This window comes from Ambystoma mexicanum, chromosome 10 (assembly GCF_040938575.1).
Source record: "Ambystoma mexicanum isolate Mex_15411 chromosome 10, UKY_AmexF1_1, whole genome shotgun sequence".
NCBI classification, from domain to species: Eukaryota; Metazoa; Chordata; class Amphibia; order Caudata; family Ambystomatidae; genus Ambystoma; species Ambystoma mexicanum.
In genome coordinates, this window is record NC_090932.1 from 1,126,048,461 (window position 1) to 1,126,061,607 (window position 13,147).

A 13,147-nucleotide genomic window follows, 5' to 3' on the forward strand; every position below is an offset into this window, starting at 1 on the left:
AACGGGCACATTTAATGTACTGAGTTAAAGAAACCTTTGCTTCATAAGAGTGCCAACATGAGGGCAGAGGGTCGGGCCCACCGCTGGTACTTTTTAACTGAAAAGGTTGAAAGGCCCTGGCGCCATCCCGGTTGAGGCCTCTCTCGTGCTCCATTCAGCTCTCGCCTTCTCTGCCAGGCATCCCACTGGGCTCGCCTTTTCTGGCTCCAGGCTTCTTCTTACCTCGTGGGGGCTGGGGGCGGGAGAGGGGGGGGTTGATTTTCCTCTCCCTGGGCGAGGCTTTGTCACAGATACTTTGGAAGAAGTTCTGTAACTCGTGCTATCTTCCTGTGACAGTGTGTGACCTCAGGCAAATCTCTCAGTAAGACATGATGTTGGCCAAACCTGAACCCCTGACCGGGCGGGTCGCCGGGATCCCGTACTCAGCTATATTCTCACAATCACAGACCGGAAGAGCACCCTGTGACAGAGATGGAAATAGAGCAGTGGGGCTTTGGGCAGCGAGGGCAGAGATGCCTCCCTGATGCGCTCATGAGCCTAAACCCTGCTAAGATGACATGATCCACCCTATCGACATGTGCCTAATCCCGCACAAAATATGACTCTGTCCAGAGCAGTGACAGGCAGATTCCTTCCGCTCTTCTCCTCGTGAGCGCCCCTGTGATGCAAAAAGGACAACACTACTACTTGTAAACAGCCCCGAGCTTCCCCAAGGGCCCTGCCCCCTTTCATAAAGGTTTTCTGGGTGTATCCCCTTTCTCTCCAGTCCAGCAGGATGTTCCCCACCACATCTAACGCTGTCCCAAATAGGGCCCGGCAGGTCGGTTATATGGCTCGACTTCTGTAGAGGAGAAGGAAGGAAGGAAGGAAGGAAGGAAGGAAGGAAGGAAGGAAGGAAGGAAGGAAGGAAGGAAGGAAGGAAGGAAGGAAGGAAGGAAGGAAGGAAGGAAGGAAGGAAGGAAGGAAGGAAGGAAGGAAGGAAGGAAGGAAGGAAGGAAGGAAGGAAGGAAGGAAGGAAGGAAGGAAGGAAGGAAGGAAGGAAGGAAGGAAGGAAGGAAGGAAGGAAGGAAGGAAGGAAGGAAGGAAGGAAGGAAGGAAGGAAGGAAGGAAGGAAGGAAGGAAGGAAGGAAGGAAGGAAGGAAGGAAGGAAGGAAGGAAGGAAGGAAGGAAGGAAGGAAGGAAGGAAGGAAGGAAGGAAGGAAGGAAGGAAGGAAGGAAGGAAGGAAGGAAGGAAGTTAAAATTGTATTTGTTTAAGGAACACATGCAGTGATTACTATAGTACTTAATATTCTGCACTGTGATGACAGGCTTGTACCAATGGGCCCCTCTCAGGGGGTTTCTGGAAAAGTGAGAGAACATGACAATGGATCTGCCTCCCCGCACCTGGGACATGGGATTGGACAGAGATCTCTAGAAGGAGGAAAAAGAAAAAGACCCACTGGGGATGGCTTTTTTTCCAGAGCGCGATGGAGGGAGCAGGCGGACCAGGCTGTGCTTAATTTGTGGGTGTGTTTGCCAGGGCCCAGCCCTGGCACTTATTTCTGAGTCCCGGCACTTATTTTCTCAGACACAGTTGGAGTATCATGTGGTGTTTTGGCAACTTTATTATTTTAACTGCCAGTCACATAATAAACACCTATAGAATCAGAGCAATAACAGAGTATGTTATTTTATGTGTATGTTGATTGGTATTTGTAAATCCACATTTGCCGTAGTGAGTACATCTGTCAACCACAGTTGGCCGGTGGGAGTTGCAGTTTTAACCTCATGTATGTGGCAGCATGCGGAGCAGCCGTGGGTGGTGGCAAAAGTGGATGGGGAGCTGCCCAGCATGTTGTGCCATGGGCGTGTTAGAAAATATTTGACCCCTGGCACTTATTTTTTTTACAAAGCTCCCTGGGGGGCTGCAGTGAGCGGGGCAGCCAAGGACCAGGCGGCACATCCTAGTAGTCATTCAGCCCACCCTGGGGCCAGTCGGGCGGCCCCAGAAGATCTACGTCCCTCGGCAGATTGAGCGTGGTGATTCGGGAGGAAGCTGTGGCCTGCCTGGCATTGCCGGTCCAGCTGGGGCCATACAGTTTGGGCTGTTTAAGACTTGAGTCCTAAACCGCATCTCTGCGACAGCCCGGATGAAGAGGAAAGAGCATGGGACCCTGGTGCGCACAGAGGACGCTGATGCGCATCAGAGATTGGGGCGGGTGAGCTCAGAGACCAGTGTGGGCCCACCAAGAGACCACCCACCGCCTCTGCATGGCCGCAGGTGCCCTGCAAGGAGTAGGTGGGTCCTCCCCATCCTCCAAAGGTGCAAGCATGAGCACTGGTCTGCAGCAATGATTGACTGTGTGGTACAGCCGTGGGAAAATGGTGCAGCAGCGAGACAGCCTGCCCGGGCTCTGAGAAAGTGACAGCGGCAACCCACATGGGCAAGGGGTGCTAAGCAGAAGGGTGTCCACGGGGCCTCGTGGTGACTGCGTGCCCCATATGGGGATGGGGAGCCGTACATGGAGGTCCCCGTGCGGCGCTGGTGATAGCACACATGGGGGCTGCCCCATTAGGAGCAGCAGTGACCCCCTGAAGGGAGCTCAGACAGTGACACCTTGCCCCATGAAGCATGGGGAGAGCGTGTGTTGTCCCTGCAAGGAAACGAGGAGCAATGTACTGTGCAAATCAGGATGGCAGCTCAGACTGGGGTTGTGTATGACTGACTGCAGTAGCCATGCATAATTACATATATATATATTTCTGAGGCTTGTGGAATCTGCTTAGGTCACATGCTGTGCATAGTCCGACATCTAGTGGAAGCTGCAGAGTATTACAGTTTGTTTTTAGAAACTCGAAAATGGGCGTCGACACAGCGCGTGCCAGTAATACTATCCCTAGTGTGACGTCCACTGTACTCATGATCCCTCACACGTCTAGGACCCTCAGATTGTTTTTTTCCGCCATACTGGTCGGAAGCATTCCGCTGAGTTCCCTGGCCTTAGCCATACTTTTTCTAAAATATTGTTATATTTCCCCATTTCTCCACCCCAACGTCGAGTCACCAAACATCCACACGCCGGCCCGGAGAATGAATCGACCGTCGAGAGCTGCACGACGGATTTGGGCCTCGGAAGGCCTCTGGCCTCGGCCCGGGCCTCGGAAGGCCTCTGGCCTCGGCCCTGCAAGTAGGGAGAGTGGGGGGAGGACATACTCTACACTCTTTTGGTATATAGGTACAGTCTTATATATTCCTACACTTATTAGCCCGCTGCCACAAGGTGCATATGGAGGGTACCCCTTTCCAATTTTGCCACAAGTGCAACCACAAGTACCCTTGGGTTGACAGACACACCACGTGCAATCTCTGCTTACCGAGGGACCACCCCGAGGCTAACTGCAGAGCGTGTAGTAGGTTCAAACCGAAAACACTCAAGGACCGTTCGATCAGGCATTGGGCCCACCACGCGTCAATAGGCCATGGCAGCGGAGGGCGCCTTCAGCGATGGCAGCGATGCTGTGCTTTTGGAAGGCGAGAGCAACGTGGCGTCAATTGACAGCCAAGCGCAAGTCCCCGACCTCGGAAGGTCGTCCGGCAAGGCGGCTATGGGGAACCCCGGCAACACAAGCACTACCCACAGCACTTCCACAAAACACATGAAGTCCAACCAAGACTCGACAAGCACGTTGAGTACTCGGAAACAGGCACATAGAGAACGGTCCGAATCAGTGTCCTCTGGGCGTTCTCGATCTAGATCGCTGCATGACTCCAGGCAACAATCCACTGTTGCCAAGAGTGCCTTGCTCCCCAAGGTAACGGAGGTTCGATCGTCGGAAGACGAAGCTGGCCTCTATCCCCAAACCGCACTCCAGGAGTCGACGTCAACAGGCCGCGCAACGGCTGTTCCCGAGTCCCAACCTCCACACTTTAGAGACATGGACACTACCCCCGAACCTCGGCGCCAGGCGTCGAAAGGCTCCGAAGGGGCAAAAAAACAGGGTTAACACTCTTCCACCCACGGGGAAGGGGGAAAAACAACAAAGGAAGCAGTCTCAGCCTCCTTCCACACCTCAAAAACGTTCTACTCCACATAAACAGATGGACAAGTCGCTGTCTTCTGTTATCCCAAAGACCCCTGTTCAAACCAGTAGGTCTAGTCAAGATAAAACAGGGAAAGGCCCCCAAGAAAGAATCATTCCCAGTTCAAGAGAATGGTCTAGTGATGACATAGACAGAGTCATGTCAAGGATGTCGTCATTGGCAGATTTCTACGCCAAAAACCCTGAACACTTTCTCTCTTATACCCCCGACTGGTCAACTCCCTCAGGCTCTAAGGATCCTATACCCCCAAGTAAGAAGCCCCGGATTGAAGCTCCTACTTCAGACCCCTTCGGTATACAGCCCTATTCTCAATATCAGGGAGATCCATCATTTTGTGAGGATCCAGATTTGGGCGTGTTTGAAGAACAAACTGGGACGTGCAACTATGAGGATGATGAGGACCAGGAGGAGGAGGAGCATGACCCAGAAACCTACGGGCTAGATTCGCCGGTAGATAAAGAACCCCCGGTTACCGACTCCCCTGTCGACAACCAGCCTCTCTTGAATGAAGTACTGTCCAGAGCGGCAGAACACTTCCACATTGACACCCAGGGTTCTCAGGAAGAGAGAGACTTTGCCAAGAAGTTAGTGGGAGAAAGGAGACCTGTTGCCCAGGCCATCCCTATCCTTAAGTCAATACAAAGAAGGATAGACCCTTCCCTTGTTAATCCCAATCTCACTAGGGTGGTAAACCCCAGAGTTGAGAAGCTTTTCAGGGCAGCCCAAACAGACCCACTGTACATAAGAGGGCATCTGAAACCGGACTCCCTGGTAGTTACAAACACCCGTAAGAGGGCGAGAACACCCTTGTCATCATCGGAAGCTCCTCCTGACAAGGAGAGCAAGAAGATTTATGGCTTGGGCAGGAAAGTAGCCTCCATTTCCGCCTACCAGGCAAGGATTGCCAACTCCACCACCCTGCTGGCGAGTTACAACTGCCGCCAGTGGGAAGAAGTCGCGGCACTCATAGATTCCGCCCCAGAACCCTTAAAAAGCCAATTGGCACGTGTTTTGGTGGAAGGAAGAGCCGTGTCCGGTTGCATATTAAAAGCAACCTTTGATGCCACGGATAATGCCGGCAGATTGATAGCAGAAGGTACTGTTATCAAAAGGCATGCTTGGTTGCGACAGTCTGGGTTCAAAGCCGAAACCCAAGCATCATTGATAGATAAACCGGTGGTGCCGGATGTATTGTTTGGAAAGGCGGTCGAGGACGCGCTAAAAAATGCCAAGGACGAGTATGAGACACTCAAATCCCTAGGCCAACTAACCAATAAGCCCCCAAACCAGAGAGGGAATGGCAATTTTCGTCGCCCACGCGGACAAAATTCCCAGAGAGGGTCTAACTATTCCCAGGGACAGGGTACACAATGGAACAACAGCCAGCAGTCTACCCAGGGTTATGGCAGGGGTAATAAGAGAGGATGTGGTAAAGGTAGAGGCAGCCCCAGTAGAGGCGGCAGCATGCCTCCACCAAAACAGTGACACTCCGTTCAGGGTCCCTTCTCACGCATCCCCAGTAGGGGGACGCATTTTCAACTTCACCCAAGCTTGGGAAGGGATCACATCAGACAGATGGGTGCTGCCCACAGTGTCCGCAGGATACTGCATAGAACTGTTAGAGCGTCCCCGAAACCACCCTCCACAACAAAAAATACATTCTTTGGGCCACCAGAAGGTCCTCCTCAAGGAGATCGTCAATCTTCTAGCAAAGGACGCGATAGAACTCGTCCCGGGACACCAGGTAAACAAGGGTATTTATTCAATTTACTTCCTTGTGCCAAAAAAAGATTTGACAATGCGCCCAGTTTTGGATTTACGGCCTGCAAACAAGTATCTCAAGCCCCAAAAATTTTGCATGACTACTCTCCAAGAGGTAATCCCCCTCCTAAAAAAGGGGGATTACATGGCAACATTGGACATAAAAGATGCCTATTTTCATATTTCCATGTTCCCAGTGCACAGAAAGTACTTGCGCTTCGAGGTGGACAGTCAGCACTACCAGTTCAGGGTACTGTCCTTTGGGATAGCCTCGGCTCCAAGGGTATTCACCAAGGTACTGGCGGTGGTGGTAGCACACCTACACAGAGAGGCAATCCCAGTGTACCCTTACCTGGATGACTGGCTCATCACGGGGGAGACCCCAGTAATTTGCAGAACAAACATTCAAAGGACGATCAACCTCCTCTTCGAATTAGGTTTCTCAATAAACAAGCACCTCCAAACAGTTCCTAGGAGCTATCCTAGACACGCAAGAGGGGTTCACCTTTCCATCAGAGGAAAGAATTTGGAATATACTGCTGCAAATTCTGCAATGTCAGGCTGGTCGCCAGATAACGGTACGCAAAGAAATGCGTTTGCTGGGCATGATAGCGCCGTGTATTCACCTGATCCCCCACACGTGCCTGCGAATGCGTCCCATGCAGGAATGGTTGGCAAAACAGTGGTCTCAGGCAAGTGGTCAGTAGGACGATCTAGTGGTCGTTTCACCAACATTGGTACAAAGCCTTCACTGGTGGACAAGAGAAAATCTGTCCCAGTGGAAACCCTTTTACGATCCCGAGATACAGGCGGTAGTCAAAACCGATGCATGCCTGACAGGGTGGGGAGCTCACCACCTCCACCACACAGCTCAGGGTCTCTGGTCTCACTCAGTGGCCAAGAATCACATCAACCTGCTAGAGCTTCTGGCAGTATTCAGAGCGCTTCAAGCGGTTGAGCCCTACCTGCTGAATCTGTCAGTGCAGATCCGGATGGACAGCACTACAGCCATGTTTTACCTAAACAAGCAAGGAGGGACTCGTTCGCCAAATCTGTCCAAGCTTGCCCAGACAATTTGGATATGGGCACTCAGACGGAAGATCTTCCTGTCATCTCAACATGTTCCAGGGGATCTCAATTCTCTGGCGGATGCTTTGAGCAGAGATCCCTTCCCAGAGGAACACGAATGGTGTCTACACAGAGAAATCGTAGAAGATATCTTCTCTCAGTGGGGTTTCCCCACTATAGACCTATGCGCCACAAGCGAAAACAGACAGTGCCCAGGATTTGCATCCAGGTTCCCCCTGCCAGACTCCCAGGGGAACGCCCTGTGGATGAACTGGTCAGGGATGTTTGCGTACGCTTTTCCACCAACACCTCCATCAAGAAGGTGGTCAACAAGATGAACAGAGAATCAATGACACTCGTCCTAGTTGCCCCTATGTGGACGAGACAACTGTGGTTCCCACACCTACGCAGACTAGCGGTGTGCGAACCCATCAAACTCCCAGGCTGGTACAACCTACTGTCCCAGCACCAAGGTCAAACAGTGCATCCTCAACCCAACTCAATGAACCTAGGAGCATGGCTCCTGAGGTCATAGATTTCGGACATCTCAAATTACCACAGAGATGCATGGACATCCTAAAAGAATCTAGGAAGCCAAACCCGAGGCACTGCTACTTTGACAAATGCAAACGATTCGTTATCTGGTGCCAGAATAAGCAAGTCAACCCAGTTGATTGCACTCCTTCCACAATTGTCACATACATGCTCCACCTGCTGGATGCAGGACTGGTATTTAACTCATAGAAGTTACACGTGGCAGCGCTGTCAGCATACACCGCCTCCCATAACAAGGTGTCGTGGTGGAAGATACCAGTGGTTAAAGTTTTCATGGAAGGAGTAAAGCGACTTCACCCTCCTATTTCAAACCCACCACCAGGATGGGACCTTAACGTGGTGCTATCTAAACTCATGGGCCCCCCATTCGAACCCATGCATAAAAGCAGTCTCAAACACCTAACTTATAAGACGGCCTTCTTAGTAGCAATAACATCTATAAGAAGGGTCAGTGAAATTCAGGCTCTGTCAGTGCAGGATCCATTCTTTACAGTTCATAAAGATAAACTGGTTTTACGTACACACCCTAGGTTCTCACCTAAGTTTATCTCTAAATTCCACGTGAACCAGTCCATCGAGCTTCCGGCTTTCTTCCAAGACCCACAAAGCTCGGCTGAGATGAAACTACACACCCTAGATGTGCGTAGGGCAGTCCTCTACTATGTAAACAAAACCAGACCGCTAAGGAAAACAGGTCAGCTGTTTGTCTCCGTAGCTACAGGCAGACAGGGAGATTGCGTCTCTAAAGGTGCCATCTCTAAGTGGATTGTTAACTGTATCCAGCTGTGTTACTCTCTTTCTGAAAAAACTCTGCCTTTCACGCCAAGAGCCCACTCTACAAGAGGCATTGGGGCCACTCTGGCTTTCATTGCAAATGTACCTCTTGACACCATTTGCAAAGCAGCTACTTGGAGCTCTATTCACACTTTTACTCAGCACTACTGCATTGACACCCATTCCAAGACAGATACTCAAATGGGACAAGTGGTTCTAAGACATTTATTTGCTCATGACCCTTCTCACATCCCACCTCCTTCTTCTAACACTGCTCGCTAATCTATGCACAGCATGTGATCTAAGCAGATTCCACAAGCCTCAGAAGGGATACATTGCTCACCGTAATCGTATTTCTGATGCTTGTATCTGCTTCGATTCACATGCGGCCCACCCTTCCTCCCCTCTGAGAGAAGGCGCATGAATGCTTGTAGTCTTATCTATCTATCTATCTGCTTGGATTATCTGTACTCACGCTACTCCTCATGCTACCTCATGTCAGAAAAAATACAATCTGAGGGTCCTAGACGCGCGAGGGATCATGGGTACAGTGGATGTCACACTAGGGATAGTATTACTGGCACGCCCTGTGTCGACGCCCATTTTCGAGTTTCGAAAAACAAACTGTAATACTCTGCAGCTTCCACTAGATGTCGGCCTATGCACAGCATGTGAATCTAAGCAGATACAAGCATCAGAAATACGATTACGCTGAGTAATGTATCCCATATAACTGGTTGTGTATTCCATCTTCCACCCTTCTAGAGGCACAAGCCTGATATGTTGATGATTGTGCTACCACTGATCTTGTAAAGGGACTAGCCTGACATACTAAGTCTCAACTGGACTGCACGACAATGACTGACACTAACCCATTCCGTCCTGCCTTCCTGAGAGCACTAACAGGGTGGCCTGTTTCTTCTTTCCCTGCTCTTCAGTTACACTGACCCGTGCCCCACTTAACATAGTGGACCATCCAGGATACAACGTCCTTTAATCGCTAGATGTTTTTTCCTGCAGGGTTTTACTGTGGTTATTTTAATGAAAATAACTCCTCAAATTTTTAGGGGGGCAGGCAAATATATATATGGGGTGTCTGTGTTCAAGAATAGCAAAACGATTAAAGGGGATGAAGGTTTGAGGGGAACTCCCCAAAAATAAAAAAATAAAAATTCGATGACTTTTTTTCGTTAAAAAATCTGCAGTAAAATCCCCAGCAAAAAACATCCCGCAATGAAATGACATGGAACCACCATACAGACCTTGAAGATCGCAATGTGTAGGGGAGTGCAACATCTAATACATGCCTCTCTGAGCAACCCTAGAAATCAGGTACACAGACAGGCACAGCTAGCAGGTTATTTCCAGGAGGGGCCATGTAATGTTTTTCAATGGCTTCATTCCATCTCTGTCTGAGGAAGCGGAGGAATTCCACGAAAGCTTGCAAATATGCAGAATAAATGACTGTGGATGAAAACCTCTGTCGCATCAAACAGGGAAGATATAAGTAAGGGGAAAATAATGTTAAACAGGTGTACCACAGGTGGCTTCAATCCCGGATAATGCAATTATATGCCAGTAAACATCAGGTTCTTTTTAAGGAACTAGTAAATAAAGATACTCGCACAGTTTGGGGAATTCCAAATGACATAGGTGGCTCTCAGTCCAAGATGCAGTCTTGCTATGTTTTAGAGAAAGTCTGGGTAGAGTATCTCACCAGCAAATTTAAAGCGGTCTCCAGCAAATCTGTCAACTCCGAAAGCAATGCCAGGTCGAGAATTAGTTAGACATTCCCATTTCATAAAATGGATATCGAATTGGTAATGGGAAACTAAACAACCCCAGAACCAGTGGACCCGATGGAGTCTCAAATAGAATTTACAAAAAGGATCCTGTGGGCAGATATCTTGTATGAACTCTTTTCGCACATTTCAGTAGGGGACACCCCAAAGGGAAAATTTGGAAGACAGTGTTGGGGTTTACAAAGGCCTAACCACATGGTGGGCTCAATACATAAAAAGAAGTCTGTCCCTTTGGTACAAACTAACACAGTCTGAAAACCCCTCCTTGGACTTCTCTTTGTATGGCTGTCTAAAAGAAAGATCTGACTCGAACCCTTTCCTGAGTATATTCCAGAAGAGATGTCTTGCTTTTCAAGAAATGATTAATCTGCACGTGTCGGAGTCTGAATATGTAAATAAAAAGCAAAGAAAGCGCTGGGAGAGGAGGTTGGACTGGGAAGATCTAGGAAGGCTAAAGCTGAAAATGTACTTCTTCCTTCCTGTCGATAAATGGCACTTGAGATTTCGCCTAAACGCCCTCCCGACGCTAGACGTTCCTGGGCCGAAAATTGGCTTACCCAATGAACTCTGCTGTTGCTGCTCTTGTGGTCGGGCTCCACTGGAATCTCTTTTCCATTTAGTAAAATGCTCGGCATTCATGAAAGAGAGGATGGGTCTTTTAGGCCCGTTTATTCATTCGCCTGCACAGGTCCTGACTAATTGTTTATGGTACAGGTTGATGTTAACCTCCAATCAGGCCCTGATTCTAGCTTTGACCAAACTACTGGAGAAAGATATTTCTGGCGCTTAATACGGTAATGTTACAGGGGGAGCAGGAGTGGTGTGCGCTCTGGGATAGCTAAACGTACATAGATCTATGGGGGGGGGGGTCTGAGAATGTAGTTCATTCTGTAATTCAGTGGAACTAATGAGATAGAAAATCTCCTCAAGATGACACACAAGTGGAATTAGAAGGATAATAAAGTCTTTATGCTTGTTCAGTTGAGCATAGCTATCTGTTTTTCTGAAAATACTTTTTTTGTTTCTTATGTGTCTTCTTTTTTGTTGCTCTGTTTGCATACATGCTTATTAATGTGCTGCTTCGTTCATATTAAGAAATTGGTGTGAAAGGTTGATTGTAAACTGGTGAACACTATTTTTAATAAAAGAAAATAAAAAAAGAATAAATGACTTTGTTAGCCAAACTAAGGTATAAACTTGTTTTCTTTCGGGACAACATTCCATTCAACCCTTGGCTAACCCAGTACAAGCAAACTGAACCTATATATATGTCAATACCTTAGGCAACTTGGTACAGCATGTATATATAGGTTGATCTCTGTGTGGCACCACATAGGGGTATGCCCATCACCACAGCCCATGCATTTTCCACACCCAACTCAAAATCACATTACAGAGAAATGCATGGAAATCTGCTGCCTTCTATGTGGGAAGATACGATTTCCATGCATTTCTCTGCACTTTGCATATGTTGATGTCTTTGGCACCACGCAGAGGTATGCCCATCACCACATTCCATACATTCTCCACGTCCAATTCAAAACCACATTACAAAGTGCAGAGGAATGCATGCAAATCTTACCTGCCCACATAGAAGGAGGAAGATTTCCATGCATTTCTGTGCACTTTGTAATGTGGTTTTGAGTTGGTTGTGGAGAATGAATGGACTGTGGCGATGGGCATACCTTTGCATGGTGCCACAGACATCAACATATGCAAAGTGCAGAGAAATGCATGGAAATCCGCTGCCTTCTATGTAGGAAGATAAGAGTTTCATGCATTTCTCTGCACTTTGCATATGTTGATGTCTGTGTCACTACGCAGAGGTGTGCCCATCAGCACAGTCCATTCATTCTCTACACCGAATTCAAAACCACATATATATTGCACGTGTTTTGTATGCATATGCATATATATGTACCAAAACCACAGAGGATAACTCCGTATCTGGCCGCGCACTCACAGGGTTCTGCCTCTTTCACTCAATTGTCCAAGGAAACACGGCTACTACGATGATTAGTTTGTTGCTCTTTTTATTGTTTTCTTCTTTTCATTCAAACTTTCCGGCGTGCAAAACAAACCAACTGTATATATGTATATATGTGTTCAGAACTGTGTAGTTGTGAGATAGTGGGTATACAGAGGGAAAGAGGAAATGGCTTGCAGGGAAGGGCACCTGTAAGCAGGGTTGAAGTGAGATGTTAGTGGAAGGGTGCTTGTGGGACTGGCTAGTGGGGAGTATGGGTGGTGATAGCCTACTTAGTCCCCACAGATGGTTGGGGTCTCCCTCAGAGCTGTCCTCTTGCTCAGAATAGAGGGGGGCCGTAGAGATGCATGGAAGTCCTGTGCTGCATGTCCACCCAAGGGGGTTCCATATGTGACCAACTTGAGGGGGTGAGGGGTGGACAGGCTGCTCAGGTTTGCTCTGTGGAGATTTGCCTTAGGGAAAGAGTGGTAACTGTTTGGCAAGTAAAAAGTAGGTAGTAAATGATTGATTCTTTTAATAGGGACCACACGTCCCTCTTTGGGGTAAAGTACACCCGGGTGTCTTGTGTTTATTGTGTGGTGTGTAATTAGTGCAAGGAACTCGGGTGATAGGCCATCTCCTGTTGCCCGACACATTGTTGGTATCGCAGGTTGCCTAGTGTGCCCTTTTCCTTTCCACATGGTCTGGGAGGAGTTGGAGGGGTCCCAGTAGTGATCTCTCCCTAGAATGGAGGCTGGTATGGAAAGACGGCGAGGCCAGGGCCAAAACAGCAGGGCGACACACGGGTCTCCCAGTCCTCCATTTAGATGCCCTGCTCTCCTGGAGGCAATCATGTGCGCTCTAAGACATTGGCGCTCCACCCCTGACTTTCTTTCTCTCCTGACGAGCGGGCTTTCCTGTCCCACAGGTCTCCACTGCTCTCCCAGGATTATCTGCCTTGCACGTGCTAGAACACCTCCACTCTCATACACTCCCCCTACTCTCCCAGAAGTCTCCCATTTCTCCTTATAGCCACCCTGCTCTATCTCTCCCCCTGACTTTTTCTCTCTCTACACCAACAAGGTTTCCTCTCCCACAACTCCATCTTGCTCTAACTGGAGTCACTGGATGCCACTTTC

The 13,147-nt window shown here is 48.8% G+C and overlaps 1 protein-coding gene across 2 annotated transcripts in view; it reads left to right on the forward strand.

Annotated features, from left to right (window-relative positions):
- Positions 1 to 13,147, forward strand: part of LOC138492057 (cytosolic purine 5'-nucleotidase-like) — a 270,570-nt gene that overhangs the window by 127,921 nt on the left and 129,502 nt on the right. The gene's annotated exons all lie outside the window — the stretch shown is intronic.